We start from the raw sequence: 24,878 nt of genomic DNA on the forward strand, positions 1-24,878 counted from the left end.
ACAATACAGGTTACATTTGAAACATACACAGAACGATGAAGTGTCACGTCACGCTGCAGCCAGCAGGTGTCGCGGCACACTAACGCGTTGCCGGTCGGGGAGGTAACGGGAGAGGTGTGATGAACCTGGGATGTATATAGCCTCCCGCACAGCATCGGTAAAAGGGGAACACCTTGAGAGAGGCGCAGACGAGCCGCCGCGGAGCCGCCGGACACCGCAGCTGAGCGCGGGGGCCTCTGTGGCGCATGTGGACGGGCAAGCCAACGCACCGCAGGAATGTGTGCAGTTCAGAAGCAAACGCACATGCTCGGGTTTTTACTCTGTATGTGGTGCTCGATCGTTTTCAGGTCCTCGGGCAGTGTAGTAAAGACTACGGGGTCACTTTGCTGTGCCGCTGTCGGAAACCTATAATTGGAAACGAGCCAGTGACGCGCTGAAAATAACCAGGTTAGCACTTAGTACCGGTCCATTTTGGGGAGGGCCCAACACGAGGGCGCAGCACCATATATCAGCTCTTTCCAGCTGTTTGGGAATATCCTGCTCTAGAAAAGCTGCAGCACGGCGGCAGCAGCAGCGGCGCAAGCAGGGTGCCTTTTTCTCCCGCCCCCCATTCCAGAATGGATATTGGGTGAGTGGCTGGGTGCGCACGGGGGGATCTCTCGTTGGGAAACGCAAAAGCTGTCTCTCCCTCTCTCTCTCGTTTTTTTCTTGAAGGAAGGGAGGGAGGGCGGGAGGTGGGAGACTGGCACAAGGCTCGACACTGTTGCGTCTGCATGTTTTTTCTCTTTGGACAGACAGGAAAAAAGATGGACCAGGGGGACTGTCCGACTTATTCCATAAGACAGTTCCCGGCCCCCACCCCCCCAAAAGGATAATCTTGCTCAATTTGGGATGCGTGCAACACCAAGTGATCACATATTACTTGGGCGGCGGTGGTGCTGGTGGTGGATGGACGGTGAAGTTCAACTTCGCATGCAGACGCGATCTCCTCCAGGCAGCCAGACAAACCCACCAGACAGTCGGCGCGTATTACGTGAAGAGGTCTCCATATGGGCTATGGGATGCGAACACCTGCCCGGTACACAGGTAACTACAATCCGACGGTGTCGCCTACTTCTTCGAACACCGACAGGCAGCAGATTAGAGGGTATGTATGAACAGGCGCAGATTAAATCTTCTCTTATTTGCTCTGAAAGTGAAATCGTGCAGTCGAGAGATATTTCAGTATGTAAACCTCTGGAGTTTCCTCCTCATGCAGTCCCCGGCGACGGGACTGATGATAGTGTGTCAGAGGCTGGGTCTTTGCGGGCAAGGTGAGTCCTCATTTCATTCAACTGGCCTACAAAGTCCCAGTTTCTGGCTCATGTGACCCCCCAAGTCATAGACAATACACCTCGGCTATGTATCTATTATTAAAGAAAAGAAAAAACCTTAGGGAACAGACAGCATTTTAAAGCAGAGGTAAACCCTTTGTGTTGCAAGCAGACACATAGCTTAAAGTTACCCAGAATAATTAGTGCAAATGTTATGGCGAAACTGAGGGAAAAAAAATACACTAACATAACGTGACCATAAATGAAATCCCTACACATATAAACTCCAGGCAAAATTACGCGAACATTAGTTAAATTTTAAAAGTTTATGGACAAGAAAATTACACGAATGTATTTTAAAAAGTAAAGAAAAAAACATGTCATGTTATGTGAAAATAACGATTTGAATATATCTATAGATCAAACAGTGAACGTCACTGTTTAATTATTGGCGAAAAGGTGTTTGAATAGTCAAGCTTAAACTTTTTACATACAGAAGAGTGCGTGTCAAGTGTACCCAGAAACCGAGAGCAGACGTTGTTTCCGATTTATACAATGAAGAATTTGGAGTAAAAAACAAGACAAAAAACCCTCTGATATCCCCCCCACTGTTCTCATGTAGCTGTACAATTCGTGAGTAATTATTTTGAAAACAAATTACATTTCCCATCGTTTTTTCTTCCAAAATGGGCCAAATTAGTTTTTGTTTAACCCCCCCTCAAAAGAAAAGAAAGTAGGTGTATAGCAACAGTCAAAGCACTAATAAATGCAGATGAGCACTCAAGTCAGAATTTACTGTTGAAACTTGAAGCTCAAGCTCTACATAAACGCATCTCAATAAAACAGGCAGAGCTGTCAAAAATCTTAAAGTGGCCTCCTCTATTATGTCGAACAAGTGTGTCAAATGGTGAAGAAGTTGTTTTGGAGGCCTGTTTCTATATCTGTCCTGACCCTAGCATGCCGTACATACCTCACTAATGAATTTAGCATCCTGACACTAGATGCTTTATGTAATTAATAGAGCTGAGGGCAGTGGTGGCATCTCTGTGCTGCAAGCGACACGTAGGTAAGACATTTGCTGAATAATGGGATTTTTTTTTTTTTTAAAAACAAGACCTCCATGATTATTAACACACACTTAAAAGTGTCCTGTAAATGGAGCAAACTCTGCTGACATCACAGTAGGTGGGATGTCGTTACGCTGATCTTTTTTGTCACTGTTATTTATTAAACTCTTAATACTTGAACCTGAGTTGTTTTGTAGGCTGCGTATAACAGATCAGTGGCGGGCCATTTGTGTTTACAAGCCTGCCATTACTCGTTGCGTCTATAATAAGTAGCTGTGGACTGAAGTTACTGGAAAGTTGACACCTTGCAAACCTCTGGGCGTTCTAATGAAATTCATTGTGGCATCCTAATGCTAATTGGCAGCGTTACATATAGAACTATTTCACGCTCTTATCAGATAGCTATAAAGTACATTTAAAATCCAATCGGGAGAACACATTAAATGTGTCTAGTCCACCTAAGATTCGCTGAGATGCGCTCAACTATCATCACAGATTCCCTCCAACGTAGCACACTACAGTGCAATGACACATCACAGAAAACAGATAAAACCACTCCAGCCAAGAGCTCTCCATATATGCTGCAGGAGAGTACAAGCCAGTGTGAGTATGAGAGCCGAGGGCCTAGTAAGGGAGGCTTGGTGGAACGAGCCTGGTTTGAATAAGCAGCATGGCTACGGAGAGCTCTGGGATAGTCACCAAGTGTGCTGATTAAAATTGTGATATTAAACAGTGCTGGCTGCTGCCGCCTGCCAAGCCTCTCTCAGTGGCATTTCACATTGTTTAAAAGGTCCAATCGGACTCATCTCACCACTTGCTGCACAGTGTTGCTTACATCTTTTTTTTTCTTTTTTTTTTCCACCACGGCTGTCTCATATTCTCTCCTCACCATTTGTTGGCAGGGTTGTAGACTTACTTTAAATAGACTTTTCCTACAATTCCCAGGTTGTTTTCTGCTCTGGGTCACTGGGTTCACTGCTCTCCGAACATAAGTCAGCGCGTGTGTATGTTATCGTGTGCATCATATAGAAAACTCTGTGTAAGGTGACGGCCTCGGATTGTGTTTATGCTTTCTGTGAAAGCTGAACTTGTAATGAACACAGGGAGGCCTCCTTCTCGGAAATTCTGCTCTGAACTCATTCAACTCCCTTTTAAAAACGTCACTGCAAATCCCAATAAAACTCTGCCATTATAAATATACAATTCATAAATACTGGAAAGCATGCTCAGTTTCGTGAAATATATGACCCAGCCCCTTTAAAAGGTCAAACTCCAGACACAGTGGTCACTTCAGGTTGTTTCATTTCTTTAGCCAGGGCTGAACAGATACCGGAGTCATGCACCAAATCGCATTTGAAAAAGCCAGCGAATGTACTAGTAGTTTGATCTCAAAAGTTTGGAATGAGACACAAAGATAGGGAGGGAGGGAGGGAGAGAGAAAGAAAAGGCAGCAAGAAAAGTGAGGGACTTTTAGGGGCAGCTGTGTTTTATTAACCCAGTCATAATGCCCCTAAAAATCCTTATTGCTCTTGCAATGGTCAACAAATCTCCTGTTGCAGCATGTAGAGGATCTTTGAACAGCTTCCCGTGAGCAACTTGTCACACTGCAGGGCCGAGGCGCAATTAAGTGCATGCCAACGGGTCACATTCAGAGATTTTTCACCTCAGTTCAAACAGCCATAGAAATCACAATATGTTTTGAAGTGCAGAACGCGTGAAATCAAGGATACCATCTGCAGTTGTGCAGTAACCTTTGTCAAAAGTTTCACTGCATGTCTGTGGATGCACAACTGTCTGAGAACTGCACAAGCAAAATCAAAAGCATCTATTTACTAACAAATCCAACGCTTCTCTTCGGCAGACTTGAATAATATTACCATTACAGTCGTGCCAGTCTTTATAGTTTAATATGCAGACGGGAAGTCGACGCTGGGTGTCCTTCTGTGTTTTGACATTGCATTGGAGTATCAGGGGACATACTGAGATATAGAGACTGAGCGGCAGGCAGGCAGGTAGTCTGACAAATACGTCAAGCTGACAAGCATGAAGCCATATCAAAAACAATTTCAGAATATGACGATGTACAGTACAGGCTGGTAGAAATACAGGCAGACAGATGGGAGTGTAAAGACAGGTAAACAATGAAGCATCTTGACAAGACAGCAGCTATGCAGAGAGACACAGAAAATGGCTACCAGGCAGACAGAAAAACAGAAAAGGACAGGCAAGAAGACACGCACTAATAGAGGCAAGCGGGCCGTGGAGGACATGGGATCCAGGCCTGGGTGTGGTGTGGTGGGCTGTCATGGCTGGAGAGTGGATGGTGTGGAGCTCTCGATGTTGGCGAGTGAGTCATCTGAGGGAGGCTATTCTGTTGAGTTTCCCTGTGGGACGGTCGCTGAAGGAAGAGACCTCTTCACGTCGAGAGAGAGAGACAGACAAGAGGATAGGGAGTGAGGGAAAGTGTGGACGATGACTCAGGGCCACGAACCACATGGTGATGGAGAGGGGAGGGAGGAATTACTCATCAGAGCATGTGGAATCTCATACGGCTATCACAGGACTGACAGTGTGCTTCCCTCATGGCTGCTGCTCAGCCGCCATCAGTCCCTGAGGCACCAGCTCAACACCAGGCAGCGTTTCTTTTACCAGCCGAGAACAGAGGGAAGGTGGGGGGGAATCCGGGTGAGCCTGAGGTCAAATTCACAAGGGATGAGCTTTTTAGATTCTGTCATCAAAGCCAGGTCCGTTCCACTTTGGTGTAATTTGACACGTCATAAGGCACAAATTATGATAAATGAATTATTTACCAAAGCTGAACCTACTCCAGTTGCGTTGAGTCACACAAATTTTCCCCAAATGTCTCAGCTCTCGAGTGACTGACGAGCGTATGTTGGAAATACTGCATCATTATCGACCAAAGGCATTTGAATTTCAGCAGTGGCCATAATGACCCTTCTGATAACCACGTTTTGTACTCTTAAAGGTCGTTCTGGGTATCCGAGAACACGTCTGCTTACAGAGCTTGCGTTTGACCTGACACGTCGGAGTAGCTACGGTAGAAACATTGTCGGAGACCAGACAGATTCGGGCGTAAAGTCTAGAATGAGAAGTATGATCGATGTTAAATATTGAGGTATTTTGAAACGGAAGATTTACTTCAGTAACTATCGGCTTGTATTTGGGTTTTAGATTACAGCAAGTCAGTGCAGGCCTCTGCTCTTGCTCCAAATTAGGCAACACTGTCAAAATATTTTATCAAAGAAACTTTACAAAAGGAGAAGAACTGCTTTATGAATATGTATCGGTAGTGCACAGTGAACAGAGGGAGATGTTTTAAGTCTCGTTGCTTCTTTTCTTTCTGTCCAGCTCGGCTTACAAAAAAGTAGCTCTTTCATGGTTATGTGAACCCATCTTTACAGAGATAAATGTGCCACAACAGCAAGCCTGTGGACGACAGAGTTGTGCAGAGTGATGACGAGACAGAGAATAAATATAGGTAACAGGGGTAGCGGCGCAGCATGCACCGTGGCTTCTCTTCATCTGCCTGCGATTCAACAGCTTAAGTCCTCGGATATGAATGTTGGTGAACTGGGTGTTAACAGTCGACTCCATGACGGAGGGGGGAGGGAGTCAGCAGAAAGTCTGAATGACTGTGAGCAAATGCACCCACATCTGTTTTATACATGCATATGTGATGCCTGCACCTGCCACACCAAACCGTTTGGTGTGCAAAAACTACGAGCAATTAATTTTTGCACACGCAGCAAATAGGCTGGCGATGAATATACGATAGTGGCATGACTCAACAGGTGAAATTGGCACGCCCATAACACTAGCATAGGCCTCATCTTACCGGTGGTGGCACAGACCCAGATCTTTCTCTAACAGAGGTTGGCATTATAGGGCGTGGGCCGACAGCACTCCAACGCCAGAAGAACCACTCAAATCCAGAGCAAACACTGCAGACAAAAGGGAGACAGGGAGAAAAAACTGGAGCAGGCCTTCTCTTTGTAGATGCCTGCAGCACTGCTGTAGCCAGAGCTTGTGACACTGGCTATGGTTGGACTACACAGAGATTAATATAATCATCTATCACATATCTCTCACGGTCATTTCTTACTTGAAAGAGTAAAGCACACCTATTATGGTCTTTTCCAGCTTTAAATTTTTTATTCTTGAACTTCACTGAAGTACAGTACAGTACAGGAACAGTGTACACATAATTAATGTCATCTATGCTAAGCATTTTCCTCTAATAAACATAAAAATGTTCTTTTCTTAGAGGAACTGTTCAGCACTTTGTTAGAAAACCACCTAGAAGGGGACCTTTACTCATTTCTAAGTACATTTTTCTATGTGGGAGTCTGCTAGAGTAGCTTTGCAAGATTCACAGTTCAAAATAATCCTTATTTATGTTATACTGGGCCTCTGTGGAGCCTCTCCGTCACTCTGACTGAAATAAGCCATTTTAGTGCACTTCCCCGTTCTTTAAGCCAGATGTTCCGAAACTTTTTCTGGCACGCCCCATTTCAGAAGGCAAAAAATGTTCACACCCCACACTCAATCATTAACAGTGCAAAGAAGGATTCAAGCTGACTTTTACTTAAAGGTCAGGAGATTAACATAAGCAAACCCTTTATTTTCTCTAAAAATAACCCTTATTTTAACCCATATTTTTCACCTGGTTGTTTGAGTCCCACCTGCAGTGATTCAACACCCCACCATTTGAGAACCACTGCTTTAAGCCAGCTTTCTTCTGATTGGCTTCTGCTTGCAAACAAAAATTCTGAACAGAAGGTAAGTTTTTAGCTGCCTTTTAAAAGATACCCCAATGTTCATAGATTTCAGGCTCAGATGGAGAGATTGCTGGAGAGGGACCTGCTGGGGATGTATGGGTAAAAACTTCCACTGATGTACGCCAGTCCTTGTCCTTGCCAACTTAAGTGATTAAAAACAAGAGCAACCCAGAGATTTAACGCGAGCAACCAAAGTGAAAGCGGAGTCAGAAGTTACACAAACATTCCTGATAGAAAATTTGGCAAAAGTGGCAAGGCGAGCCGAGTTTCCATAACCGTAGGCACAAATCTCTTAGGCTACGTTCACACTGCAGGTCTTAATGCTCAATTCCGATTTCTTTTATCAAATCTGATTTTTTTGTCTGCTTGTTCACACTACAAATAAAATGTGACAGCAAACGCGCTCTAGTGTGAACGCTCAAAGCGGCCCGCATGCGCAAAAGAAGACATCACACACAGCACGCTCTGTTTAGACCCAGACCAACCAGTATTGTTTGACTGATGGCCCTTAATATAAAGACTTGTTTCAGACTTTCCATTTCCCAATTTTGCTTTAAGTTATAAAGTTATTTTGTTACTTACATATGGCCTAATAATTATCTCTACTGCTGTTTTAGAGAGGAGCGGTGCTTCAAAGGATAGTTTCAGATTTCTGTCAGAATCTGCAGATTATACAGTACAAATAAAATGTTCACATTTCTCCAACGTTGTCTTCCCAGCAGTTTCACTGACATCTACACTGGATGGCCAGGGCTGATAATTGGCGTCTGTCTTGTGTCAGTGACGTAAAAGACGGGTTTAATGCGACATGACCGTTCAAACAGCAGTCGCTTTCTAAAACATCAGATATGTATCGGATTCAGACCCAGATCGGATTTGAAAATATCGGATTTGTGCTGTTCACACTGTCATACCATGATCGGATGTGGGTCGCATAGGGTCAAAAAAGTCGGATTTGATGCGCTTTCGCCTGCAGTGTGAACGTAGCCTTATAGGCACAAACAGGAACTTCTGTTTTTTCTTCATTAAGTTGGCAAAAATTGTCAGCTAAACAACTTTTAATAGAATCTATTCGCATAAGTTTGATGTGCAACAGAAATATCTTGGAGCTTAAAATAGATATATAACTGAATGTCATCTGCATAGCCATGCTAAGAAATGTCCTTCTGAGTGCTCAAAATGTGTTAAAGAACGAACAGATATAAGAGAAACAGTAAGGGCCCTAAAAGAGAACGCCGATAGAGACCGAGCAGTATCTCAGCCTATGACAAATAACATGATTGTCATCAGTGTCAATGGCAGAGGTCAGAACAACATCAGCAAAACAGAACATTTCCCTGAACCACTTCGGATCGAGAGGTTGTTTGAGACTCTAAGAAGAGCTGTTTTGATGAGGTCTATGAAAGCCAGACTGAAATCTACCAAGATGCTTTTTTTGTCCAAACCACTTAGCTATGACATTCTCCAAAATGTTAGCAATAAAAGGTAATTTTAAGATTAGCCTGTAACTACTGAGAAGAGAGGCGACAAGCTGTTTTTCTGTTTTTAATGGGTGGATGATAGCGTTCTGGTCTTGATTAATGAAAGCAAACTGATAAGACTGAAAGACAGTTTTGAACAGAGATCTTTGTAAAATAACAGGTTGAGCTGGGGTAGGAACAGGCAGCGGAGATGCTGAAGAAAAAGTATTATTTCTCACACTACTCATTTTTTCTACAAAGAAAGTAAGAACATATTCACAATGTTCACTGGGAAAAATTGGGACAATGGGTTAAACACAAGTAAAAATGTCATTAATTGTGTAACACCCACCTCTGCTCTTTGAAACCAGGTTTTAAGACAGCACAAAAGTTTTGGTAGCGGACCCTTTTTGGATTCCATTGGTTGACTTGTGATGTTTGAGTGGGCTTCGCTTGCTTGCAGGTCTGCAGGCTGTGTAGGGGGAAGCAAAACGGGGAACACACTAGCCGAAATGCAATTTTGAACCTGTCATCTGCTGCCTGACAACAGTTTCTCTTTTTAAAAATGCATCTGCTTTCATGACCAGTGATTGGCACATCGAACAGGAACTCTTGGCCTGCTATCCGCTGGGTATACCGGAGGCCCCGAAACATCAGCTGTCCGCTAATCCAGTTTAAATCATTTGAATACTGTTCACTCTGAGACCCACACGAAATATCCCTCTGTGAATGTACATATAAAAAGTATTACAGTCACACATAAAATTGGCAGCTACTTTTAATGCATACCATGGAAATGTTTCATGGTTATGCTGGTACTACAGTGACCTCCTGTTGGCACCAATGATTGCTTTTTATTAGATGGAGCCACAAATGTTTCCCAGTGACTGATTTACACATTATTACTGTCTCTACTAGCTAAGACATTCCTTACGTTTTGAGTGGTGGAAGTAAATCACTAGCTCGATTTATGAATAGCTTCTATGACTCAGTTCGCAGTGACTGAGTGATGTGAAAGATCCACTTATGAATTCCAGCATCGATAAATAAACTCTTGAAGAAATACATTTCAGTTGCCACTTTTTGAAGAGATCTGGAAACGGCATGCTGCAGTGGTAAATGAAACAAACAAACAAACAAAAAGCCAAGGCTTTGCTGCACACAGCAGTCAGATCATGCTGTAGGAAGACAGAAAGGTCAAAATAAACTCTGCACATGCCTCCCAGGTTTTAGCGATAAGAGAAATAAGAGAAGGAGGTGTGTCTTTTGTACACATAGCCATATGAGATCTTTAGACTTGCTGGATTATAACTGTAAACACAAATGTGGCACACAAATGCACCTGGCCATATTATTCCCTTCTGTTAGTCTTCTATAGGGTATGCGTAACTGCTTGCAGGTACTGAGCCATGACTTCAATCAGCAGCCATGCTTCATCGTCAGCTGTTTATTTTTGTCATTCTGTTTGAATATGCAAGTGCAGATACAGTGCCGATGTTTGTGTAGTATGCAGAGGAATGCAGTCCTCGTAGCTGAGAGGTGCTTTGCTGCCTGAGCTGAGTTCAAGTTCAGCCTCCTTTCCTTTTCTCTTGTCTTCTCTCTGTCTTACCCACCACAGTCCGGGGGCACATCAGGTTCCAGTTGTTTTCTGGCTATTCGGGGTCAGCGATGCACGTTGGCAGACCTCATTGGCAACTTTCTCGTTGCAGTGCAAAAATCTGTTGGAGACTGAACTCGGCTCAGCGTTTGTGTGCCCCGGTGTTGAGTAACAATGAGGTCCGCAGGGCGATTGGCAGATGTCTGTTTGGTGCTGCAGATACAGTCATGCCATTGTGTGGAGTCAGCAAGTAAAATGTGTGTGTTTGTGTGCATATGTGGATAAGGGGTGAAGAAAAGCGGCTGTTTGTTTTGGCAGGAAGATCATTTGCCAAAGAAGTGGCTCCTCAGCCAATTCTCACCAAACAAACCCGCAGCAGTGAGTGTTTTATCAGTCCAAGCACTTCAGCGGGCGAAATGAGAAGGTGGCCATTTTACTCCTCGCACTCTTTGCTGCTCTTCACAGCTAAGAGGGTTAATGGTGAGCTGCCGCTCGGCCACTTTTAGCGCGGTGTTCCATTAAATTCAAAAGCTTGCGATCCCTAAAACTTCCCTGTAACATTTGTTGTTAACAAGAGAATGAAATTAACAGTTCCAGCTAATCAGCAGCATGACAAAGCTTTATGGTTTCTGTGATCTTTTCTTCTACTTGCTATGACTCACTTGAAGCCCCATTGTCTGCTCCGAGCCAAGATCCTCCAGTCCAGAGGGCGTCGGTGCCAAGCATGGCTCTGAGGATATTACAAAAAGGGAAAACCCATCTTCCCCCAAAACCTTCTTCCATTACAGAAAAGAGGTTTTCCGCTTCAATCGAAACTGTCAGTGGAAGTTTTTCAAGCCACTTGGAAAACATCAATTGCTGCTTTTTCAGTCTTTATGTTGGCAAAATCATCAGTCACAGGAGCAGCATGATCCTTTCGTAGTAGTTTTTCAGAAGAAAAGGCAGGTTGTGCATGTGTTTTTATGTCCTTTATGCTCTCTTTTGTTGTGTGCATGTATTGTTGAGCTGCACAGCTGACAGGTCTGTGAAATATCAGCACCTGCATTGTTTTTTCTCACAGTAATCTTTGCAACTGATGTGGACATGAATATGCCGCCTGTGTGTGGAGCACATCTTTTTAGTTTTAAACGACGAGCTGTTTCATGTTGGCGCAGGAGTAATAGGAGCCGCGGCGTGACAGCCAGGCCTGAGGCGACCCAGAAATGTGCCTTCTTGGAACTTCCTTCTCATTCCTTGGGCATAAGAACAGCGGTGCAGCGCAGGCTAGACTCCAAAACCAACAGTTTTGGAAATATCTGTTACATTTGCATCCCAAATATTCATAAGAGCTTGCATGATGTTCTTATTTGGGTTGACAGGGTTTCATTTTTCATTCTTCGTGCCTCTTGTGTTTTCTTGTCGTACTTGGCTGTTTTTGTGTTGACTTATCTCGTTGACACACAGGATGGGTAATTTTGGGCAGCGTAGATGTCTGACTGCAAACAACATGTACAACTTAGAGTCCGCGCAGGAATGGCGTAAACATGGTTTCCGATTGAGGCAAATTCCTGTGGTCATGTCGCCACTTTTAATGTTGACTTTTTTCTCCAATACACCTTCTTCTTCTTCTTCTTTCATCGCTATGTGGAAAAAACACTTAAAGAGAACCTATTATGCTCATTCCCAACACTTATTTTTATTCTTGGACTCTACTAGAGTAGCCCTGCATGATTCAGAGTTCAAAATAATCCCTTGTTTCAATACTGTTCAGGCTCTCAGTTCAACTAGTGGAATAAGCTATTTTAACTCCCTTTACGTTAACTTTCTGCTGATTGGTAGCCCCTCACAAGCAAAGGATTTGGACGGTGGTGGGGCTTCGGTGTTATTCATATGACCAGGACATCCACATTTATTCACATTATAAAGAGCCATGACTAGAAAATAACCTGCCTGAAACTGAGTGTTTGGAGCAGTCTGAAGCCCGAGCTCGTGGCTCATTGGCTCATCACTCTAACATATTATAATATTAAAGAAAAGAAGAGTGTCACACACCTCTTTAATTGCTCTCTTTTAAATTTAATGTTGTCTGCAAATGTCTTTGACAGAAAAGTCTAATATGTTTGAGTAAATTAAATCTTAAACAGTTAAACCACACATTTCCTTTTACTCTGAATCGCATCTCCTTGTGAGGGACCAAAAATCTGTGGGCATCCTCTTTGTGGGATAATGCCTAATACAAAAATGTGAAAGAAGCCATGCCTTCTCTGTTATAAGTTAATAAAAATTCCACCTACAAGCACCTCATATAAGTGATAAAAGACTTGTTTGTTAGTTTCAAAGGGCTAATGTGTGATTTCTTGGCAACCTCAAGTCTTCTTGTTATCGTCCAGTTTCTAACAAGGTATGAGTCTGACACAAAATACCTTTGTTTACCTAATCCTTTCTGTACAGCTGTAATTGATGGAGATAAAACGAGCTAATTACTGAGCTGACAGGCCGAGTCATATTAGCCACGTTCGCGTTTCCAATCTTTATGCAAAGAGACTTTAACCATTAGGGTGTGTGCCAGCAGGATCTGAAAGCCACTCAAATCTAGAGCAAACACTGCAAACAAAAGTGTCGAGGCGATCAAAAGCAGAGCAGGCATTTCTTGTGTGCCCCTCTTTAAAAGAAAATAAATAAATAAATAGAGAGAAGGAACCTTCTTGACCTGCTTTCAGCCAATCAGCCCTTGACAACAGGCTCAACCTGAGCAAACAGTGAGGAAAGTAATCAGCTTTCACATAACCCTGATAGTAACTATCTCCTCAGAGTTATACATCAGCTGGTATTGATTAATGTGATGATGTTGTTGCCGTCCAGCACCGTGGCGTAGAGATGACTGCACTGGTGTTTTCCAGCTTTTAAACTTTGCTTGTAACTTATGTGCATAAGTGCTTAATTAGCAGTTTTCCTCCTCAGTTAATAATTATATCTCTAACATGTAAGAAAACTGCAAGGAAAATCATCACATTCTGGCATTTTAGAAAATGTGGCAGTATTTTCACATCTTTGCTTTCGAAATGACTGCAGAGATAATTGCATTAACACAGACAAGTCTGATTAATTTTCCGTCGATCTACTAACCGATCAATCACCTAATCATTTCATCCCTAAACTGAATTAAAACAAGTTGCGTCACAGCTCCTGGCTCCAGCTGCACGCTCACCCTACAGACACAGGAATGGTATCAATCTTCTCATCTAACTCTTGGCCAGAAAGAAAGTGCGCGTGCTTCTCAAAAATGCCGAGCTATTTCTTTGAAAGCTCAGGGTGCTCAAAACAAACCAGTTCATTCAAACACGCGTGCGCCAACGCATATAATGAATATAAATGGAGGACTTGAGAGATACAGTATATGCTCATCGCCAACAATTCTCAGTTTCCTTTTCCCACCACCTACATTTGGAAAGGTGTGTACGCCTGTATGGCTCCATTAAAAGGTATCGGTTTTAATCATACTTAAAAGTGATTACGTGGAGCTACAGCACAGTGAGCCTGTTCTTATTTGGAAATATTGACACAACAATGAATCACAGACTCATATCCTCTCAGTTTTCTCACGTCTGCTGACATTTCAAACTGTGCGAATAATTGCCAAATTGTCTCGGGCTGTATTAAGCCAGGGGAGGATACAAATGCCTTTAAGCAACATCAGCTGAGGAGATGTAGAGGCAACGCTGCTTATCTTACCAACAAAGCCTTAGAAACAGTTACACTTGTTTCATAAATCAACTTGTTAAAAAGCACATGCACATAAGAGAATAAGCACTCCCATTTTCCTAAAAGCTGTACGGGAGGATGGTGGTGGAAGGGGGTGGGTCAGGAGGTGATGGAGTTTGTAAGATAAACTTGGCTAAACTTTGTCAGTGTACGAAATTCCCCTCATCAGACCCCAGCCTGCCATCCTCCCCTCTCTACCCATCCGTATCCAACAGTGTGCAAAGCTAACAAAGCCAGTATTTAAAAAGCTATTAAAGAACTACACAACTTCTTTCATCATTTAAAATGTCAAAAGCTTGAATAAGCATCCCGTTTATACAATGAGCAATCCCTCCAGGAATAATTCTCAGAATTTCAGCCACTCTTCACATCATTTGTGCGAGTTTGCAGTTTTGCCTGCAGGGTGCTTGTAGATTTTATCAGCTACTGCATCTCAAATACAAATAATCCAATTCAGAATCACCGCTATAAGCTGAGCTCAAACTAAAATGGAAGGTAAGTTCATGCCTAAGGGTCTTGCGGTCTGTTGGATTTTGGAAATCTAAGTCATGCGTCAACTCCAGCAAACACTACCATTTAAATGTTTAGATTATATGTAACTTTTAATTTAAACGGGGACCTATTTAGGAGACTTCCTCGCTTTCTATCAGATATATGCACTCACGAGACACTTCATTAGTTATTCTTTGCTAGTAGTTGGTTGGAACCCCTTTTGCCTTCAGAACTGCTTTCATTCGCTACAAATTCAAAAAGCTGCTGGAAACATTCCTCAGAGATTTTAGTTCATATTGACTTGATAGAATCACACACTTGCTGCAGATTTGTTGACTGTACATCCGAGAGGTGCACTGTTGGATAGAGATCTGGTGATTGTGGAGGCAATTTGAGGATAGGGAACTCATTTAAAGAAATAGCCTGAGATGATTTGAGCTTTGTGATGTGGTGTGTTATCCTCCTGGAAGCAGCCAGAAGAAGACGGGTACACTATGGTCAGCAACAGTACTCAGATAGACTGTGGTGTTTAAAAAATGCTCAGCTGGTACTTGAGGGGCCCAAAATATGAAAATGTCTGCCACACTGATACACCACCACCACGAGGCTGAACTGTTGATACGAGGCAGGATGAATCCATGCTTTCATGTTGTTTGCACCAAAATACTGACCTCACCTTCCAAATAAAGACACATCAGACCAGGCAACATTTTTCCAATTTTCCATTGTCCAATTGTGGTGAGCCTGTGCAAACTCTAACCCAAGTTTTCTGTTCTAAGCTGACAGCTAAGCAGTGAAAAAGGTATCATGACTCCTACTTGACCAAGCATAATGTTATTGGCTTGTATTTTTCTAAGGTGGTATAATGAAACATATTACACCGTATTTTGCTAGCACACTGACCGAGATTCAGTGATCAGGGACAATGACTTTATTGCTTTCCATCGCCACAACTGACAGAACCAATATCATCTTTCTGTTGGCTCACTTGTGTGTGTGTGCGCGCTCCAAAATGTTGTGTGTTACATTCATAAAACTACAAGAGAGAATGCAAAAAAACCCAAACAAAAACTGGGCATACTGCAGTCTTTTTGACAGGATGCTGTCTGACGTCCAAAATATTGTGACGTCTGCCTGGGTTTCTATTATTCAGCTGACATAATGTTGTCTGATTGTGTCAGAAACACCAGCTGTAATATTTTAATAGTATTTATACTCTTCTCCCTGCTGTAGTTTTTGTTAAATCACTGTAAAATAACAAGAACTAAAAGGTCAGACTTTGCACAACTTTCAAGTGATCTTGACAGGATCCTTGTGGGACTAAATACGGCATGTGGGAAAATCACAGTCTTGATCATTTTCTTAAAATCTGGTAAAGCTTAAATCTTCATTGTGTTTTCAGTTTCCTTCTGAGGTTCTCTCGTCAGTCTTGTCATATAGTTAGATTAGTAATGAAGCTTTGGGCATTCTTTGTTGGCAAAATAGCAGCTCTTAAAGAGCAGGCCACATTTCCAGTGTTGATACTGTTTCACAGAGTTATGATCTCAGATCACACACATGAGAACGTATATTAGTCTTTTGCTCATGGACATTTTTATACTAAGCCACACACAGACACAGTGTCTTCAGAAATGCTGATATAGTTAATTTTGACAGGTAATGCACAATGATCCCTGAAAAATCCTAACTAAAACAGTCATTCATTAAGGTTTTGGAATTGTGACTCGGTCGTATGGCAGTTTTTCCACCCAGTCTCATGCTGGAGGGAATTAGGTAGGTAAACATTAAAATTTGGAAGTTGGCTCTAAAACTAGAAGCCAAGAATTGTTTACTCTATTACATTAGGAGGACTCATTTGGGAAGACTTTGCTAGGGAAACGCAACTCCCCTGCAGATATTATACCTTTAGTGTCATTTTGACAAACATTTCAGTCGTAGTTTGGTGAAAAGCGGTGGGACCTGCATTAAAAACCTCTACCTGGCCGTCACCAAATTTTGTTCTTTTCTAACAGCTGCCACGGCATTGAATTCGGGCTAAGACAGACATGTTGTGTGTTAGGCATCAAGATAATTAACTGGTCACAGTCAGGTTTTCCTGGAAATTGACTGCATTAGTGAGTCTATTCTCTTATTCTCGCCTTTTCCCTTTAATTTTTCCCCCCCGCTTGGCAACTGCCACACAGAAAGCTTTGAAGTGGGTGTAAATAAGAAGACATGCATGCTTAATGAGCACGAGTAAAAATGGCTTAATACTTGTTTTCGCGATGTAGCTCTGCTTACCGAACTGAACGTCGAGGCAGCGTGACTGCTTAATTAAGCTGCCTGTTAACACAAAGAGGCCAACAGTGACATTTGCTGTGGTGACGGTCACATCATATCTGATTAACTTCAAGTTGTCGTTTGAAAGAGTCCCAAACATCTGCAACTAAACGCTTATTTTCACCTCCCGATCTCACTTGTAAAACTAAATATCCTACTGTGACTTGCCGAGCAGATGTAATGAGCCGAGATCAAATACTGAAAGTCATTCACAGACGCTGATATGTGAAAGGGCCAGAGAGGGAAAAGGAGAAAGGAAAAAAACAAGAAGTGAGGAATGGTCTTCTGCTTTCAGATTTACAGCCGCGGGGTCACCAGTAGAGTCGGAGCTGGAGCAGAGTGGTGCAGAACTCGCCTCCTCCTCCTTCCCTGCCTCCCTCCCTCCTGGCCTCCTTAGCCTCCTATGCTCACACCCAATTTTTTGGCTCTTTGTTACTGTATATAGGTCACACTGTGATCGTGTGTATATACAGGTGAATTTATTCTCCTTCCCAGCAAGCATATGGAAAGAGGTACTCAAAACATTTCCTAGAAGTAACTGAACAGAAGAACAATGCTGCATTTGAAGCAAAGGTCATGCCTTCGTGTGTTTTAGAGGAGAACTCATTCTGAACAGATCCTCACTGTAAAAAATCAAAATAATGCATTCATTGTGTCATGTATAGATTTTTATTTGAGTGTTTACGTTAAAGTAAAACGTGTTTTATGAGCTACTTTTATGGTTTTTTTATGTAAAACTCTTTACTTTAACTTCTTGCCACACACCTACAGCACTAGGAACATTTCTAGAATTCTAACGACATCTGTGTGCATGTATGCATGCGAGTGTCAACTCGGCTAAGCTCAGCTATGTTGTCATCATTTAAAGAATTTATACAGTACATTTAAGGAATCATCCCAAGCGGTGCATGTCTTTTATTTGCAGAGAAGGAGCGACGGTTATAAAGCAATATTACATTTTTTCCATGTCTTTGTTCTTGGCACAACAAACAGCAACGCTGCAGTGAGTCAATTTTATCATCGCAAATATGTGATAAGAATAATATGAGGAATAGCGCTTATTTTTTTAAATAGATTAAACAGGACAGTTTTCCATCGCTTCTCACAGCCTCTGCAACAAAATGTAATGCTTGAGCGTGCGTGTGAATAAAAGTGCGTTTGCCCCCACTAGCTTACCTGAGCTCCCCGTGAAAAGCGAACACAATCTCAGCCTGAGCAGAAAGGCAGGATGTTTTTGATGAAGCAGTGGGCTTAATTTAGGCCCAGGCATTCTCAGTATCTGTCACCTAACTCCCAGTGATCTCAACACACAGTGTAGTTGTGCGCATGTGTGTGTGTGTCGGTTTATGTTTATCCACAGAGGCAGGCTATAAATTCAAGAAATGTACACCGACATTCGGCCCCCCTATAAACTGTAATACCTCCCAAATATAAAGACAACGTCATACCCATTCCCCGTTTTATTTTGCTAGTAATAATGGAGCAAATAAAAACCGCAGCTTTACAACAGACACTACTATGATAGTGTCTCTCTGATAGGATTTTATTATGAATTATTAATACTGGCTATTAAAAAATAATCCCATTAACTCTGCCAAATGCCCCAAAATCTTGATTTCTTCTTCTAAAGAAGCTGGCTTGGTTATAGCTCCTGCTTGGCCATTAAGTAACCAAACAGGCGTAGGCATTGCCAGCAAACCAGCAAAAGCAAAAAGCGAGTGCCAGCAACCTCTGCCAAAGACTTCAGCTTGCACCCAGTGTTCTTCTCTTACTGGTACACAGAGAAATGATCTGCCTACTTCTTCGAATTGTACATTTTTCTATCCCTGTATGGATTTTTTTTAAAATTAAAAAATATTTTAAGAATGAAAACCTTTTGTTGCAAGCAGAAAGATTTAAGAGAAATTATGTAGATTCTTGTTTTTTTGAGCATGTACGTTTGCTGATATGGGCACGTGGATTTGCTCCTTCTTGGCCATTAAGTAACCAAGCAGGCGTAGGCATTGTCAGCAAACCAGCAAAACTAAAAGCCGAGCTCCTACAAACTGTCAGTGACTTTGTTTTGCACAGAGTGTTCTTCTCTTTGCTGGTACATAAATAAATTTTCTACCCTTTGAGTTTAAGACATTTTCCAGTCTGCATGGAAAATGTTCTTATTCATAATACTGACAAACCTCTGTTTTTAAGCAGCTGCATAACGTAATTATATGGATCTCCATTTTCTAGCTCTCTCTCCATCGTTGCTGGATGAGCATGTACATTTTTGAAAATCACAAAAGAGGACCTTGCGACGTCTGACCTCGAGCTTGGCGTCACTTTAATGCGGCATTAAACGAACGTGCTCCATCTCGTCAAACGACTGCACGGAGAGCTAGGAGGAGATCTCTGTGGTCGTCATGCACCCATAACGAATGGAAAGACAAGAAGACCACACAGCAGCATGGTCAGATCAGGTTGTCAGAGACCATATATAAAATCTGGGTCAGGGTCCAGGCCGTAACCTCGCTCTCACTATGGCTCCGCTCTCGCTTCTCTGTACCCGATTCCACCTTCGTCCCACGACTCTATCTTTGTGTTTTCTCCCTCTTTTAGTTGAATCGCTTCACCCACTTTCCACATCCACGTCTTTATGCATTTCATTCCCTGTCTCAACCTACTCGGCCCGAGCAATCCAGGCAGGCAGGCTGTTTGTGCTGAGCTACATGGCATCTTTAGATTATATTAAATTTATTGTGAATTCATGGCAATGAACGATGCATTTAAATACAATAATGGCAAAAATCTAAATTTGTGAATTGTTGAGATAATAGTGAAACTATATTATATTATATTATATTATATATGTATAATGCTGCATTTTTTTCTAGAAATACCAGGGCCAGAAGACAGCATGTCATTTTTAGATGTCAACTAGGGAACTGGCTTAGTACCTCTCCTCTTTCTTTCCTTTTTTTTGGGACATTTTTGATTATAACATCTGAAAGAAAAACCACAATGGTCCCTTTGTTGGAGATGAAAGTGTTTCCAGTGTTTTTAACTCTTAATGATTTCTCTGTGTTGTTTGCTTTTAGGAAGTGAAGAAGCATTTGAACCAGAAAACGGATAATTACATCAAACTTATTTATTTATTGTAAAGTAGAACAAAAGAATGAAAAAAATTTTTTTTACTTGTTATTTGCTGTTTTACCCACACACGAGTTATGTTCTGAAACCACTTTTAGTACTTTGAAAAAGATACTTGAGAACAGCACCCATATTTTAAAGACATACTCTGTATTCTGAGATAAGCCTCGTGACCTTTGATATGTGATTGATGTGTTTGGACTTGTTTTGTTTACCGTAGCACACAGAAATTATACTTTGCTGCCTAGCAGGCATTTTCATCTAAGAGCTACGTGAGTTCCTCTTCATATTGCTACTGGGTCCAGTTTCTGTTTATCGGGGAACATTTCCTCACATAAATCACCCGCTCTTTAAAAATAAATCCCAAAAAACATACCTTTTCTTCTATTTTGACTGTATGTGCATTAAACATATGGGATATAAATTTTAAAAATATACATTTTTGACTTTGTCTAATACATATTTTACAGAGCTAAGCTGGCTGCTAACCCTTGTTTTATAATACTGCTACTTAAACTAAATATATCAATTTCAGAATTAAGTATAGCAACTTTTAAGTCAATTCCTTGTCAGATATTATTATTAATCTTTTAATTTGTTTTGTGTACTTTTAGAAAGTTGAATAGAAAGAGCCAGAGATAAAAATTTAAGAGGTGCCACATAGTTGCCTATTCTCTAAGGCAGACCTGGCAGGCCTGCAGCAGCTCTAACAGTGGCCTTGCTGCCATTAATAATGGGAAAATGGCAAACACTGTACAAATCAACTGGCATGAATCTCTGTGCTTCTCTACAGCACAGTCTCTCTGAACCTATTGTGGAGCTAACATGGCTGCCAGCAATAAGACATGATGACATTTATCCTGCTTTCTTGCTGGAGGCCTCCCAGTAAGGAGTTCTTGTGAACACATCTTCCGAGTGACATGGAGACGGGCCTGCAGCCACCAGCGGAGCTGAGCCGCTTTAGAGCCCTGCTGAGACCTGCCAGGCCCACAGCTTTCCCTGCCAGGGGCCTCGCTCGAAGTCAAAGTGAGTTACAACCCATGCTCTTGACACATGCATGCTAATGCAGAAGCAAGCACCCACTATGTAGGCATGCAGGCGCACGCACAGGTGGAATACATAGAGGAATATATGTGTGCAACCATAAACCAGTACAGAGGCAAAGAAATAACACTGTACGTGCAAATATATGCACACTCATACATAATGATACCCCTCTAAAAGAGATTGTAGCTCCACTGGACCACTAGATAGACTACATTTACATACAATCACACACAATCATAAATTTGGTATTTGCAGCCTAAATAAATGATATCCCTGCTTCTACCCATGCAGTAAAGTGAGCATGTCGTCCAACAGGGGCTCTATCTGTCAGGGGTAGTTTGAGATCAAGGTCCAGCAGCTGCTGGATCAGCTGGATTGATCTGTCTGGGTAAACATGAGGACTGAAAAAGAGCATGTTTGTGATTAAAGGCTTAACAGGAAGTGCGTGTGACAGTGAGAGAGAGGGAGCTTCAGTATGCTGTTTATACCCTGTACAAAAGAGAGCACTGTGTATTACCTCCATATATATGTGTGTGTGTGTTATATTGTGCTTATATCCAGCTCCATTTTTAAAAAATGTTTGGCTACTGCTGGAGTCAATTTATAGCAACATCATCCTTATATTATACTGGACATTACTGGTGCAGCCCCTTAGTTCATCCTCCTTTCTTCTGATTGGCTGCCCCTCGTTAATAGAAGTCAGTGGGCGGGCGTTCTGTGCTCACAAGCGTGTACTATGTACCATTAACTGGATTGCTGCCCCTGACTGAGCCTGGTTCTGACAGAGGTTTGTTCCTGTTAAATGGGAGTTTTTCCTTCCCACTGTTGCCAAGTGCTTGTTCAGTTTAATGTTTGAATATTGGGATTTTCTCTGTTTTCTGGCCTTTACTTTACAATACATCGTGCTTCGAGGCGACGTATGTAATTTGGCAAGTTAATTCACACAACTGAAGTGAATTAAGAAAACCTCTCAAGCCACTGTAACACATTTTTGACAGAAAATCAGGAAAATCATATTGGGGCTGGTTAATGTTTTTCATCGTGACTCACCTAAAAAGAGACAGTCTTCCAGGAAATGGTTACCAAAAATATTTTCCTAACCATAATCACGCAGTTTTGGTGCCTAAACATAACAAAACTGCAAAAGTGAAATTAAAAAACAACTTAAAGTTGTGACTCAACCTTTTCTGAGTTGTCACCAGATATCCAAAATTATACTGCGAATTACTGGAGACATCATCAACCCCCCCCCTGAGCAAATGAAGGAGAATTTACTTAAATGTGGTTGTAGCCACCTTAATTATCTTGCAAAGTGCCCTTAGATACAGAATAAATGTGTCAGTCCCTCTGCTCATTACAGCCAAAAGACCCTATTAAGCTCTCACATGAGGGCTGACCAACAGTTTCATGCTGGCTATATATGAATGTATCTCACAGCGATAATATATCGCGAGTGCATGTGTAGCTATATGGTTTGTGTCTAATCCCAGGAATGTTGATGTGGTCCAGAGTTTAATAAATGGAGGCGTGGGTGTGGAGTAAGAGTCCCCTGGAGCAGAGTTAAGGTCTTAATGTACTAAAAAGCCTTGACCCAGACCATATACACCCACTCACAGGGACACAGCACCTTCTCTCCAGTCCAGCACATTCTTTCATACTTTGGCTACGCAGCAAAGAAATATGCACTTAGACATACACGGAGATATGCAAGCACAACATGGACGATATGATGACCTTAAACAACAAACATGCGCAAAATGTACCGAGTGGCTCAAACACACACACACACACACACACACACACACACACACACACACACACACACACACACACACACACACACACACACACAAACACATCCTTGTTGACTTGTGTTGGTCATCATTCAATGAGGAGCACATGACTTAAATCGGGTGTGGTGCATGACATCTTATCGAACAAAAGCGTCCCACAGAGAGAGCTGATGGGGGAGACGATCCCTCCCCGCTTGTCCTGTCTGTTGGGAGTCATGAGGTCTCCATCTCGTTTGCCACGCTGTGTCTCGTGGTTCAAAGTCCATAAAATGTTCAAGTTAAAAAAAAAAAAAATCCCCTGCTTTTAAAACTTTCAGCTGCGGTGCTGTGTTGTCCATAAATCAGCTGCTTTCCCTGAGGATAGCAACGTTATCTCCGGGAGGGAGAGGAAGTGCAAAACACTGCACGTTTTTCAAGAATGAAGCCTTTGAATTTCTTGTTATGTCCTATAAATGTCTCACCTTGAGGGTCTGATGTCTCGCAGTGAGAATGGAGGGCTTGTATTCTACACATTCAACCCGTCGCTTCTACATGCTTCTGCAGTCATGCAGAAATAAACTCAAGTATGTTTATCACAGAAGCTTTATTGTGTTTTGTCTCATTTAAGTGTCTTGCTGATAAACTTGTCATTTAACTGTCAAAATCATGACGGCTACCTCCATGTCAGATCTTACAGGGAATATTTCTTCATTTTCTCAAATGCATTGTAGCTCTGAACTTTTCTAACATTAACCAGCGGAGCTGAATATTAGAATGTAAATATCTATATCAGTTGGACCAGACATTACCCAGGCAGCCTCCTTGTAGAAAGTAAAGTCCAAATGAGCACATGTGTGAAAGGTTCAGGTAATTCACAGAGTGAGTTTGCATCACGTCCCGCCTCCTGCGCAGACTATCCAGTCGCCACTCTTTGCCCAAACCTAAACTGCACAATGCATTTCAAGTGTCACTATGCATCTATCACATGTGAGAAAAGCCAACTCTGGACAATGTGCAGACCTGATTCTCTCAACATTACCTGGAATTTATGTGTAAAACTTGCTATAGTCTCATCCACCAAAGTTGCACGTCACCATTGAGTCACCAGCTTCAGTGATAAGATTGTTTATCAGAACAAATCTTTGCAACTGTTGCAACTGTTTTGGAGTCCTGTAAGTCCTGTTAATACAGGAGAAATAATGCGCGTTGCAATTGCTCAAGTGCTTCTGTGAGAGTTAAAATGGCTAAAAAATAAATAAATCAGAACTCCACAATGACAAGAGAAGTGAAAAGAGGATTCTCAAGCTTACTCCTGAACATTCCCCTTCTCTTTCTACCTAGCTGGAAAAAGCTTGAAAAGTGTGAGCAAACTGGTGAAATCAAGCTGAGCAGGAAGGGGTAAACAGGACATTTGTGTGCATGTGTCTGTATAATCCCATCACAAGATAGTGTCGTCAAGAGCCATTGCCCCGAGGCAGCTGGCCATAGTCCATCAAGGGAACTTTAAATTAGAGTAATGCTCACTAACACAAGGTTAGACAGTTCATCTGCTGGAGAGATATGAAAAGGGGGGATTGTCTGGTGCTGTGCTGATGGCCCAGAGAAAATAGAGTGAAGAAGTTTTGAATCCCAGGCCTATACGTGGACATGGCTATTTGTAGATTGAACTGAGGCAGATGCAGACAGGGTTGGAGAGACTGAGTCCTTTGATAATCGATAATGGCCTTGACAAATGTAAGACAATGCAATATAAAAAAAAGTGAAATAAAATAAAGTTTGTCAAATGATTTGTTCCTGGTTGAGTAAAATGCTGAATAAAGTTTGTTTAAAACTAAAACTGTCTTCTTGTCCTTGTGCACAGAATATTTACTGTATAACGTTTAATTTAAATGATGGCCTGCATTTGATGATCAACAGTGTTTGAACTTTTTTGTCCTCCAATCTTTAAAACAAGCCCACAAATGTATCAAATGTCCCGACGCAGCTGGGCACAGTTGCTTTTGGCAAACGATGCCCAAACAGGAGTGAACAGTGTGTTGCTTACGGACTACTTAAACCTGTGGAATAATACGAATTTGGTGCTCTGACACTGTACATGTGGGACCAATTAAAGATAAACTACAGTGAACTGCACTGAACATCGTCAAC

General features: G+C 42.0%; 1 long non-coding RNA gene across 2 annotated transcripts in view; it reads left to right on the forward strand.

Moving 5' to 3' along the window:
* Window positions 1-95: 95 nt before the first annotated feature.
* LOC113024033 (uncharacterized) overlaps window positions 96-24,878 on the forward strand; it is a 37,714-nt gene continuing 12,931 nt past the window's right edge. Inside the window, exons 1-2 of one of the 2 annotated variants that reach the window (XR_003272627.1) lie at window positions 96-1,147; window positions 20,705-20,937. This is a non-coding gene — a long non-coding RNA (uncharacterized LOC113024033). The remainder of the gene's footprint in view (window positions 1,148-20,704; window positions 20,938-24,878) is intronic. The other variant, XR_003272628.1, reaches the window with a different exon arrangement.

The sequence above is a fragment of the Astatotilapia calliptera genome, chromosome 6 (assembly GCF_900246225.1).
Source record: "Astatotilapia calliptera chromosome 6, fAstCal1.2, whole genome shotgun sequence".
Lineage (NCBI taxonomy): Eukaryota > Metazoa > Chordata > Actinopteri > Cichliformes > Cichlidae > Astatotilapia > Astatotilapia calliptera.